Source organism: Pholcus phalangioides, unplaced genomic scaffold (genome assembly GCF_987345545.1).
Source record: "Pholcus phalangioides strain wild (caught in Gottingen) unplaced genomic scaffold, Ppha-v1.0 ptg000010l_1, whole genome shotgun sequence".
NCBI lineage: Eukaryota > Metazoa > Arthropoda > Arachnida > Araneae > Pholcidae > Pholcus > Pholcus phalangioides.
This window is the reverse complement of record NW_028301603.1, coordinates 39,577,139-39,589,546: the sequence shown is the minus strand read 5'-3', so window position 1 is coordinate 39,589,546 and position 12,408 is coordinate 39,577,139. Positions and strand designations below refer to the sequence as shown.

The 12,408-nt window shown below is 41.7% G+C and overlaps 1 long non-coding RNA gene across 1 annotated transcript; it reads left to right on the top strand.

Moving 5' to 3' along the window:
- Window positions 1-525: 525 nt before the first annotated feature.
- Window positions 526-12,193, top strand: LOC149081450 (uncharacterized). The gene is made up of 3 exons (XR_016193462.1): window positions 526-742; window positions 7,879-8,121; window positions 11,988-12,193. It is a non-coding gene; the product is annotated as an uncharacterized LOC149081450 (long non-coding RNA).
- The last annotated feature ends 215 nt before the right edge of the window (window positions 12,194-12,408 follow it).

The following is a 12,408-nucleotide window of genomic DNA, read 5'->3' as shown; positions in this document are numbered from 1 at the left end:
ATAACCAGCGTCCAATGTATTGGCACTTCTCTCCTCAGCCGGCCTTGAACTTGTTATTCTATAATATATATTCACCAGTTTTGACATCAACATCATCTTCAAACATGAATAGGACAAAACAATTCTTATTTTCTACAAAAAAAAACAAACTCAAGCCAAGAACACCGTCATGATGAGATGACAGCATGTTTTTCATGTCGAAAGAAAAGGAAAAAAAAACATTCTGGACAGGATTAAATGCAAAAAAAAGCAAAACATATTCTTCACACGGGCAATTTCTTTTTTTTTTTTTTTGTTCAGTCAGGGGAAGACTCGACCCTGCCAAACTAGTAAGGTAGTACGCAAATATTGGAGCCAAAGCAGTCCCTTGTATGAGGTCAACGCGTGTTTTCTCTGTCTCCATCCTACATTGTACCGCTTAAACAAGGAACTCGCCAACCATTGGTCAGTCTCTCTGCGAATGGGGGAATGAATAGGAAACGTCTTTGAGAGAAAAGTTTGTTTCCTTCCCCCACTTCTTTTTCTTAAAAAGCTAGTGATATCCACTGTCAACGGTGTCACATGTAGATTGCATTCACACACTGAATAACCTGTATGTGGAGGGGGCAAAGGGGGGATCCTAAAAGAACGCCCTAAGGTCAAGTGGAAACGGCTATAAAACCTTACGAGCCCGGTACGAATTCAACCATTTTTGTACAAGCAACAGCACTCACTTTCTTGTGGAACCTCATTCTCTGTTTGGGTGAGTATGACGATTGCATGATCCTTATTTATTTGGTATGAATCCGATATTTAAGTCCTTCCCGTAGATTACCTTAATTTTCTCGAAATATCTGGAGTGTGCTTTAGCGTTGATCTCTACGATGTAGGATTATATATGTTACGGTATAGGCCATTGTTTCTCAACCCGCGGCCCGTTACCGGGCCTTGACATCGTTCATACCGGGCCGCGAGTGATCAACCGTTTTTAATTTATCCTGTTTCATTTTCCGTTGGTCTTGTGTTCGACCTTTCCACTCACGAAAATGAATGAAACCGGGGCCGCGGGCTCGCCAGGGTTGAGAATCACTGGTATAGGCCAATAGATAATAATCGGTTATCATTCGTTACCATCGAGTATTTTGGTGAGTTTGATAATTTTTCCCTAAATTAATCACTTTTACCGGCGATTATGCATAGTTACCTATGTGCCGTTGGTGAATTAAATAAGTAGTTGAAAAAATTGTCACTGTATACCGGTGATTATGTCGTAATTTCGTTCGGATGGGGACCACTTTCATTTCGGGGGGACACCAAAGTGATAGAACAATAGATTTGGCAATCTTTTCCCCTTTTTCGGTCATTTTCTCATATTTCAGTGCGGTGGGGGGACTAGACCCACAAAGTCCCCTCTCCATTGCTACAGTCGAATCCCGTTTCTACGAACACCGTTGCAACGAAAAATCTCATTTTAACGAACACTTTTCTAATCCCCAGATAAGTTTACATAGGAACAATGTAAAAATCTGAAATTCCTTTATAACGAAATTTCGACATAACGAAGTGATTTCTCCGGTCTCTTGGAGTTCGTTATAGGGGGATTCGACTGTATATGATGTACTATATATTATAATTCATACTTATATTATGTTGTTATATCGGGGTACGATCACAAAATGTGTTTTCATTATATCCGTGTTCCGACTACATTCATCTCACATACTAGACTCATTTGGAATTTGTTTTTCAAATTATCAAGTTTATTAAAATTACAAATCACCTGGGATTTGTCCAGCCCCGCCTTAGAATGAATCCAATTTTAAGTCCTTTCCCTAAATTACGTTAATTTTCTCGAAATATCAGAAGTGGTTTTTTTAGCGTTGATCTGTACGATCTAGGATTATATATCACGTTCCACCTAGTGATGGTTTTATTGCCTAGGGCTTTGAAATGATTGAATTGTGAATTGATCAGAGCTTTTGTTGTATGTTGGGGGATCTATGGGCCACAAATTTTAAAATTGCCTTCGTTATCAACTTCCGTAGAAAAATCTTGATCTAATCCTAAATTACCTTAACGATTTGAAACTATTCTAAATTATCGTACTGGAAGGACGGTCTTAAAAGCATCACAGACACCCCCCCCCCCCACCAGGCGAAATTATATTTTTTAGCCCCCACCCTACCTAGCTGGAAATATCTGCCTATTCAGTTTACATGCTTGCAGAAATTGTAATTATTTTAGTATATAACTTATAACAGTAACTAATGATCCCCTTCCCTGTACTTGAGAGTCTCAGGGCCGTACCCGGATGGGTTTCTTTAAAATGACAGTGCTCAGTGGTGTCGATTGTTAGACTGAAAAAAAAAAACCTATCGATCTGATCTGAAAAGTGTAATCGATTATGAATAATATATTTATGACTAATCTGTACGGCAGAAGTCTTCAGGTCACTCTTTCTCTAGAGTCGCCAGCACTGCCTGCATCCACCATCTTTAAGAAAGAGCATCCTTTTCGGCAAGTTCGACATGCGAATAACGAAATCAGCATGATTTCCATCCTAGAACGCACAATTCGCACAAGGGAATTAATCGGAACGCTGATCAAATGCTCGGGAGCACGAAATCGGTCACGAGCATCGAGCACTCTGGGTGCTTCAGGGAGCACCGCGGTGCTCGAGAGCATCTGGTTGAAGATGACTGCCTGTACGGTCTAGGACAGCGTTCCCCAAAGTGTATGTCGCGGCTCCTAGGAGCGCCGATACAACCTTTGTCTGAGGCTCACGGCAAGCTGGAGATACTTTGATTCGTGATCTTATTTATGTTTTGTGAAGTGGGTCCTTTTTCTTTTTTAAATGGAAATATCCATTAAAAACTGTTCTGGGGAGCCGCAGATGGGAACCATGAATTGAGCAAGGGAGCGCCACGGCTGAAATAAGTTTGAGAACCACGGGTCTAGGAACAAAAAAACAACTCCATCAGTTTCAATCTAATCTTTACGATCAAGGATTGCTAATGATGTCCTCAATCAATGTGTAAAGGGTAGGATAAAGATTGCTGTTTTGCATTCAACGTATCTGTACAGTCTAGGATCATTGATTTTTCGGTCTAGGACAACGAATCCTGCTTTTCCCCCCCGAAGTGTTTGTAGAGTCTAGTCTAGTGCAGTGGTTCTCAAACTTTTCAAGCCCGCGGCCCGATTTAATTCATTTTTGTGAGTCGAAGTCCCGGTCAAACACACGACCAACGGAACATGAATGAAGAGAAATGAAACGGCTAATCACTCGCGGCCCGGTATGAATGATATCAGGGCCCGGCGGTTGAGAAACACTGGTATAGTGGTTATCTTTTCTCCATCCCGCAGCCCCCAATGCGAATGAATTTCATTCAGCCTCCATACGATAGGGGTATAAGGGATACGATTTACTTTTCCCCAAACTCTAGATCAGTGGTTCTTAACCAGGGGCCATATGGTTCCCCTAGTGATGCTGGGATACTTCAAGGGGGCCACGGAAGCAAATGGAGAAAGGGGCCATGACAGGTGGTTTGGAGGGCTGCAGAGAGCTGAGAAGAAATAAAAAAAAAGCTTTTATATTTATATAGTGACTATACACTTACAGAATCCAACAAAACCACCAATAAAACAAGAGCCGTCTTAGGGCATGGACCCACCCGAGCCTCACCGCCTACATTTTGAAGCAGCTTCCCTAGGATGGGGTTTTTGCAGGCCCCCGGCTGCATTTTTCACAGACCTCTCCTCTATATTAAATTGATAGTGTGAAAAACAAAAAATGATGAAAACCATATCAGGCCCCCGGGCTTCAGCTCTGTCAGTCCCACTCTTGTGAGGGGTCATGCCCGGGGGGGTCTCATGTCCATAAGTGACCCCCACCTTATGATATTTTGTATAGTACAATAAATTTTGAAAATAAGTAGGAAATATGTAGGCTGTTTATTTCCAGCTAAGTATGGGACTACCATAGCATCACTGCCTAAGCCGCCCATGATGTTGAGACGGCCCTGAAAAGAACTCGGACAAGCGGGGAGCTGAATAAATTCTAGGCCACTGGGCTAGAGGCCAATCTTATTTGCAAAATTTTCGTTCAGTATAAATTCACCGAAAAAATCAATTCAAAACGTATAAAGGATCTTGCTTCTAGATGAGGGTCGAAAACTCTGGGTAAGACAGGGGAGCCACGAGAAAAAAAATATGGTTCAAAGGGGGCCACGGGCAAGAAACACTGCCCTAGATAACGTTATAAATAATTTTAAGGGGGAAATGAAATTTCAATGAATTGTGTTCTCCACTCAAAAAGTCCAGCCGGCCAATACTATAACTACAATGTGTTTTGACATTTTGATTGAATTTTTTTAACGGTTTTTCCGATGAAAAAGACAGATTCGAATCCAATCGCAACGTGATAATAACGCGAGGTAGGAATGTTTAAAAAAACCGGAAATATTTTAGGTATTAATGGTGGTTTTTTTTTTTTTCTTCTTCTTCAAAATCCGATTGGAAAACAAGTGCATGTATATGATAGCTGCCAAGTCTCCCGAATTTTCCGGGAGTCTCCAGAATTTTAGCTTCATCTCTCGACCTCCCGAAACGTTCTCAAATCTCCCGAATTCTTACGAAAATCACAAAAAAATCCCTAATTGTCCGTAAAAATTCCCTACTTAATTTAAAAAGAATCTCTTCTTCTGAAAACAATCCCTAAGGAATTTCTGGAGTGGGCAAAAAGACTATCTACTCGTATCTACTAGAAGATACGAGCATAACATAGGGTCCTATGGATTCACTTGAGTCGAAGGGCAATGTGAGAAAAAAAAAAATTCTGAAGAAGGGGCCGATGGAACAAATATTTTGGGAAACTATGATGTAGATGTTCTGACTTTATGTGGCCAAAATATTCATGTGCTGGTGTGCTTCATTCGTTGCTTTGGATGTGTGTAGAGTCAATAACTATCTGCTTCTGCACATAATATTCGGCACATATAAAATATGCCTTTCTTCAATTAGCCATTCTCATTTGTCAAAATGTTGTCTTTTTCCGAAAACTCCCTTGACTTTGGCACTCAAAAAAGATATTTAAAAAAAAGACTATCAACACTTTTTTACTCCACAAAATTTTCTTACAGAACTCAGAAGTGGAAGTCAACTCGTATTTATTGAGCTAGAGCAGTGTTTCTTAACCTTTTTCAGCTCATGCCCCCCCCCCTATGGATCACATTTTTTTTCGTGGCCCCCCTGTCCTATCCAGGGCTTCCTCTACCCTTATCCAAGAAGTGAGATACTTTCCATTTTTTATTATGAATGAAATTTTAATAAATCAGATCAATCTCTGGAATCCTGGCTAGGCACGGATTCAAATGGTGGATTATCATCCCTCCCAGGAGTCAAATTATATGGTAAAAAACGGTGGGTGCAAAATACGGGACGATTTAACGAACCTGCACGATAAATTGACGAACTTCCCGACACATTAATCGTTGCTCCGGCGGCCCTCCATACTCAGCTGGAAATAACAGCTCACATATGAAAATCATAGTACCAGATCCCATATAGTGCAGTCCCCTCCCTCCATTATAGACATGAAGACCCGGGTCATGCCCACATAGACCGAAGGGTTAAAATGCCCCTGGTTCTATGGGCGGATCTGATGGATTCTCAAAGTAGTAGTATTTTTCAACCATGTTTCACTTTTAAAGTTTTTCTCTTCACAGCTTTCTTTCTATGACTCCCTTCACCACCTGTCGTGGATCACCTTTCTTCTGATTTTCTCCCGTGGCCCGCCCTAGAATGTCTCAGGACCGCAAGGGGACCATATGGCCCCAGGTTGAGAACCAACCACTGAGCTAGAGAACATAGTTTCCCCGATCTTGTTCCACATCGCCCCCTTCATCAGAATTCTCTTTCTCCCATCGCCGCACAACTCAAGTGAACCCATAGCATCCCATGTTTAATCCGTAGCTTCTATCGCCCCCTGGACCATTCCATTGTCCACCAGGGAGCGATATTGCCCACTTTGGGAAACACTGAGTAAGAAAGAACTTCATTAAAAAAAAAAACTGAGAAAGAAAATTACCTGAAGTAGGCCCATATTTTGCTATACAATCGCATACAAAAAGGTGATCTAGTTTATGCAGGCTTTTAAGCACGTAATAGGACGCAAGGCACAAGTACCGGACGGAATTGTGAACAATTTTCGCTTTTAAAACGGCAAATTATCGATATTTTTGCGAAAAAAAAGTAGCAAAAACAAAATAAATTTTCGCATTTATCGAAATTTACTTATGCCTAATAATCACTTACGCAAGTTATTTATTTGAAGTTAATTTGAGGTGCTACAGTTAGAAGGGTGTATGGAATATTTTTGATAAAGAAATGAAATTGCGTGTGTGCGCAAGTGTTTCGTCGTCCCGTATTTATGTTTTGATAAAAATGTCCCGTTTCTTCATCAGCCTCACGTATATTCATCATGTTTTCTTTTTGGGGAGGGGGGGGGCATCAGACCTAAAAAAAAGCAGTGGCGTATTTACGGGGTCACAAGCGGGCTATAGCCATAGACGGGGTTAGACTTGGAAGTCTGGGGGGGGGGGCACGATGATTATAATGTCAATTCATATATACAGTACATTTATGCATTAGATCAGTCGACTCCACCTTTGACGCTGGGGGGGGGGGGCAATGTCCCCCCTACCCGTATCTCCACCCATGGCTATAGCCCAAGGGTGGAAATTTCTGAGGGGCCGGCGGCAAATTTGAAGAATGAGTAGTCGAGAAAATCAGTGTAGAATCAGAGTAGTGTGGCAAGACCATAAATCCGCTTTTCCGACAGATCCAAGGGAATAGGTCAGCGTTTCCTAAAGTGGGCAATATCGCCCTTCGGTGGGCGATGGAATGGTCCAAGGGGGCGATAAAAGCTGCTGGTTTAACATAGGATCCTATGGGTTCGCTTGAGTAGAGGGCGATGAGGGAGAAAAAATTCTGAAGAAGGGGGCGATGGAACAATAGGGATAGGTCATTGAGCATTCAGAAAATTGTTGAAGCATAGGCTTATAGCGAGCTTGCCAATCCCATTAGCCAGCTCGCCATGGCGACTTGAAAATCGGTATTGGTACATAAAACTTATTACATGCAGTTGCTAAATTGGAGCTTTAGAATTGTGCAAAATATTCCGATTTTCTGACAGTGTCTTTCAACATGAGAAGGTGACATTAAGTCCTACACAAAAAGCCCTAGAAAATATTATTTGAAATAATTTATTTCGAGCACAAAAACCATTCTTGGTTCCTCCAAATTTGGCTGGAACCTGTTTTTTTTTTTTTCCGATTTTCTAGTCACCATGGCGACTTGGCGCCTGGGAATCGCCAAACCGTAATTTAAAGAACGGGGAGAGGCTGATTTTCCATCCCCCTCCCACCCGTCCGCCTATGCTCATTGCCTCCACATCCTACAGCAGGGCCCCTAGGCTGGGATCTTTTGCGGGCGCTCCCCCGAACACACTTTCACGGGGCCCCTTTATGATGAATTTATAGCGTGAAAAAGCAAAAAAAAAAATTGTGAAAATCATCCCGGTCCCCAGGGCTGGAGCCTTGTCAGCCCACCCCTTGTGGGGGGCCATGCCTATGCTAATAATACAAAGTCTTTCGGGAACGGGGGGGCGGTTGCCCCCTCCAGCCCTACCCTTGTGACCGCCTACGCTCACCAGCTTATTCGCCAAATCATGTCGGTGAATTTTTCGTAAATTCTCTTGAAAACGAACTAACCGCTGCGTTGATGTCATTGGGCATAAATTCTTGGTCATCATTTTGGACATGGAGATTTCAATTTCATGTCAACATTCATGTCAAGTTTATTTTTCTTCAAATGCTATATCTTTTTTTTTGTTTTTTGCAGGCATTTTTCGCTTATAACTTTTCATCAGTCATGAAGTGGTTTGCAGTTATTTTCGCCGCCATTCTCTTCGTCACCGTTGCTCTCGCTGAACCTCAGAGATACGGCGGTGGACACCGTAGGGGCGGAGGTGGTGGACACGGGGGCGGTTACGGAGGAGGATATGGTGGACACGGAGGAGGAGGAGGAGGACATGGCGGATACCGAAGAGGAGGAGGATATGGAGGTCATCGTGGTTGAGAAGGGGTTGGTATATTTTATTAACTAATACAGTGAAACTTCCTCATCACCCGACCACGGTTGCATAGCTGCCAAGTCTCAGGGATTTTCCGGGAGGTTCCCGAATTTATACTCGATCTCCCGGACTCCCAAAAAAAAAATCGCATATCTCCCGATTTTCGCTCGTGATCGTAAAAAATCTCTACTTCTGAGGAAAAAAATATTATTTCCAAAGAATTTTTTCACTTGGATGAAAAGACCGTTGCTTTCGTCCCCGAAATGACGTGACCAGCAAAACGTGAATACCGTCGACATTACGCCGAATCACAAAAATATATCATGTTGTGGGGGACAAAATTCGCCAAAGAGCCAGCATCAATCCGAGCTTGACTTGTATTTGCTTTTTAGGGCCGCAACTAGTACTTTATCAACGGGGCAAGATCGCATTTTGGCGCCCTCGTGTAATGTAGACGAAGCAGTGTTGAAGGGTAAATTCGGCACCCCCCCCCCCGGTTCCACGACCATGGCACCAGACCCGCTTGCTCCTCCCTAGTTGCAGCCCTGACCATATATTCCGTTGAGTTTGTACGTCTCGTTTCGGTCCAGTGATTGTAAAAAAATCGCTAGTTTTGGGGGGGGGGGGGAGATTTATTAGTTTTGTTGGCGAGTTTTAATTTGAGAGTGCTAATGCACTGCCAATACCAGTTATACAAGAAGGCCTCCGCGTGAAGCACATGACGTCAGTGGAGAAGGTCATATCATCCATAGCGATCGGCTATAGCAGGCTGACACATGCGCCACATTTACCCTTTTTTGTAGTATATCCAATGACTGTAGGTGACATGACTGTAGGTGTTGACACTGCACAGGTAACTTAACCTACTGGTTGGCGATGGTCAGCGACTTGGCGCTAATCGGCAATGGCTTGCACGATGTCACGTTTTTGAAAAGGGGGAAAATCCCTTTTATATATTTACTAGCTATAACACCCGGCGTTGCCCGGATTTTCTTCAATGAGGCTTTATGGATCACGTGATATCTCCCTCTTTCTTTGAGGGACATGCAAACCGTGTCTAAAGTTAACCAATATGGCGACTTCCTGCGTGACTCATGAAATAAGCAAATCCAAATTTAAAGAAACTTGGAAATTAGTAGTCTCCGCCCCCTTTTTTTTTATGGGCGCTAGGTATTTCGATTCCCTCCCCCTGAACTTCAAGTTATCCATCAGCCTGTTTCAGCTTCCAAAAATGCTTAATTAAAGCTGTGGAATTTTTTCGATGTACTTTTTATGGGCCCATAATTAATTTTAAAATATCCTAACCCACATGAATTTACGCAGTTGAATATCAAAAGACAATACGGAGACATTAATTTTCATGCTTGGGAAGATAGAAATAAAAAGTTGACATCAATGTTATTGCATGAATATATCCACCTCAAAAGTGGGTCCGGCTAATTACTTCATAATTCAAACAAAAAAACCCCACCAAATTTCCGCATTTATACATTAAAATCGGCAATATTAACACTGATTTCTATGAGGATCACCCTTTTCCTGACCCTCAGAACGATGCTGGTGATGATTATGACGTCTATTCAAAAAGCCTCATTACTGAGAGTATATTGAAAAATGTGGCAAACCATTATAAAGGCATAAACTATTATACATATACTAACAGGATTAAAGAAGTGACAAACCGTTGTAAAGGCATATACACGTCTGAAACGCATTGCTAGGGAACCACGGTAACCAAAGTAAACGTTCGGAAAGTGATTGTTGAGGCCCAGAAACCATTGTTGCCCGACAGTTTTTTGCCCGTTTGGGGCACTTGCCCTGCTCTGACGAAATTTTAAAGTAGCCTATCGTTTAAGTCGGGTCCCATTTGGTATATATGCAAAATTTGGCGACGATCGATCTAAAATTGTAGATTTGTATAGAGAACATACACACACACACACAGAAAATCAATTTTATATATATAGATTTTTAACCGGAATTGGGATTTGCGGGAAAACCTCCCTAAATTGTCATTTTCCAAAGTTGGCGGTTATGTTGGTTCAGGGGCGTCGGAAATGTTTCGAACCTGTGGGTGCTCGTCTTGAGCTTTATATTGGAAATTACGATTACTCAATCAATTCGGGAAGGGGGGGGGGTGCTCAGACCCGAGCCACAAATTACAGTGGGTGCTCGAGCACCCCCGGCTCCGACGCCACTGTGTTGGTTGTAATGGCAGCTCGACTAAACAGTTTTTCCAATATTTTGAATCAATATTTTTGTGCAATTAAATTACATTGATGCCAAATGACTATTGAGCTTGTGGGTTGTCAGTTGATGAAAGATTTGAAGTACATTCATAAATACGTTAAATAATATTTTAAATGATATTTCCTCTCTAGAGCACAGTTTTCACAAGGTTTTTAAACACAGGGAACTCAATAAATATTCACTAAAGATGTGGAATTTCTCAAGATTGCAATGTTTTGGGCTGAAATTTCGGGCTTTGGAAACAGTATCATGACTTAGGCAATATGAACAAAACAAAAACGTGTTTTTCACTCCACCTTAACAGGTCTGTCGAATGGCAAGCACTTTAGTGATTACATGTATACAAGTTGTCCTGTTAGTGCTGATGTCGCCTTTATCTCATCAACCGTTCTGCGTAGGGGTATGATATTAATTTAAAAAATACTCAAAAGGGGTTCAAAAATTAGTTTTTACCAATTTTGAGATTGAAAGTGTCAAAACAATATTAAAAAAACCCTAAATTTTTATACGGCCCTCTTGTAATCTAACTTCCAATCAGAAAGTTGTTGCCAGGGCCGCAACTAGATGCTTGGTCACCCGGGGCAATTTGACGCCCCCTTGTAATGTTGAATTAGAGATTTCAGAATGAAATTTCGCCCCCCTCGGGTCCAGAGCTCGGTTTACGAGACCCGCCTGCTCTCCCCCTAGTTGCGGCCCTGGTTGTTGCCCTGTCTCTCCTGGGGCCAGCAGAAAACGGAAATTCTTGTTTATAAGTGCAATATTCGCTAAAATATTTGAATTCAAAAATCCGGGAGAAGTTATGAAAGAACCTCAAAAACTAAACAGATAATGCTCCTTTACTGCATTTATGCTGGTTTTTTTTTCTCCAAACTTTTCTTCTCTCAGCCCATGGGAGACGCTCAGGCCAACATCAAAACGTTGCCCGACCACCGGGCTTCTTCACAGCGAAGCTAATAATAATAGTACTAATCAGGTGAGGCAGTGGCGGCATTTTACCATCGTTAAATTTAAATTAATCGCCTGGACCAATTTAATTGACCAAAATGATAACGACAAAAAGAGGATTTTTCCCAAACTTTCCAAATTCATACATGCACTTACACAACTTTACATACATTACTCACTTGTCTGTCCCTTCACCGGGGGTCCCCAAGGGGCCCCAGCCTGTATGTTGGCTAATGTCCCGCTTTAAGGGCCAGTCACCATCGTAAAATTCTGAGTCTGGTCCAAACGTTTCTCCGATTTTTCAATGCAAATATCTCGAATAATATTTCATTTAGAAACTTGGATTTTTTTTGGTTGCCCTCAGTAGAGACAGCGAACAACTTTCTAATACTTTCTAATTGGAAGTTGAAGGACAGGGTGTACTGTACAAAAATTTAGATTTTTTTTATTTTGTTACACGCTGTATCCCTCAAAACTGGTTTTGTTACTCTCAAAACTGGTGCGGGGTAATTTTTTGAACGCCTTTTTTTTTAGCATTTTTTTTAAATTGAAGCAATACCTCCACGACTGACGGTTGATGAGATAAAAGCCGCATCAGCACTTACAGGACACCCTGTACAAATGTGTTTTCTTCGTTAAAGATTTTAACTATAATTAACGGTGTTTTTTTTTAACTTTGCAGGAGGTAACGTGCGACGGATCGCGTTCAGGACGAAGCTTCACGACATCAAACAGCAGATCACAACGACCAAAACAACAAACGTCATCATGTTTTCACTTTTGATTGTTATTTCCACCGGTCTTTTTTCAAATGTAATGAAACTATCGATGTGTTGAGAAGAGTCTTGTTAGCGTGTGTGAAAAAAAATGAAGTTGTTTTTAATATAACGTTGTTTGTAATTATTTTCCTGGTTATTGCGTTTCAGTTAATCAACAGCTACGCCGTTAAACTTTATTCAAAATTCAAGAGACAACTACCATTACTTAACCGTACATCAGGGGAGGATCTAGAACTCGCTGTTGGGAGGAGTGATTTTGCACATTGTTGTCAATCGGGCGAACATACGTCCCGTATTTTCTGGGACAGTAACTTTTTTGACTCC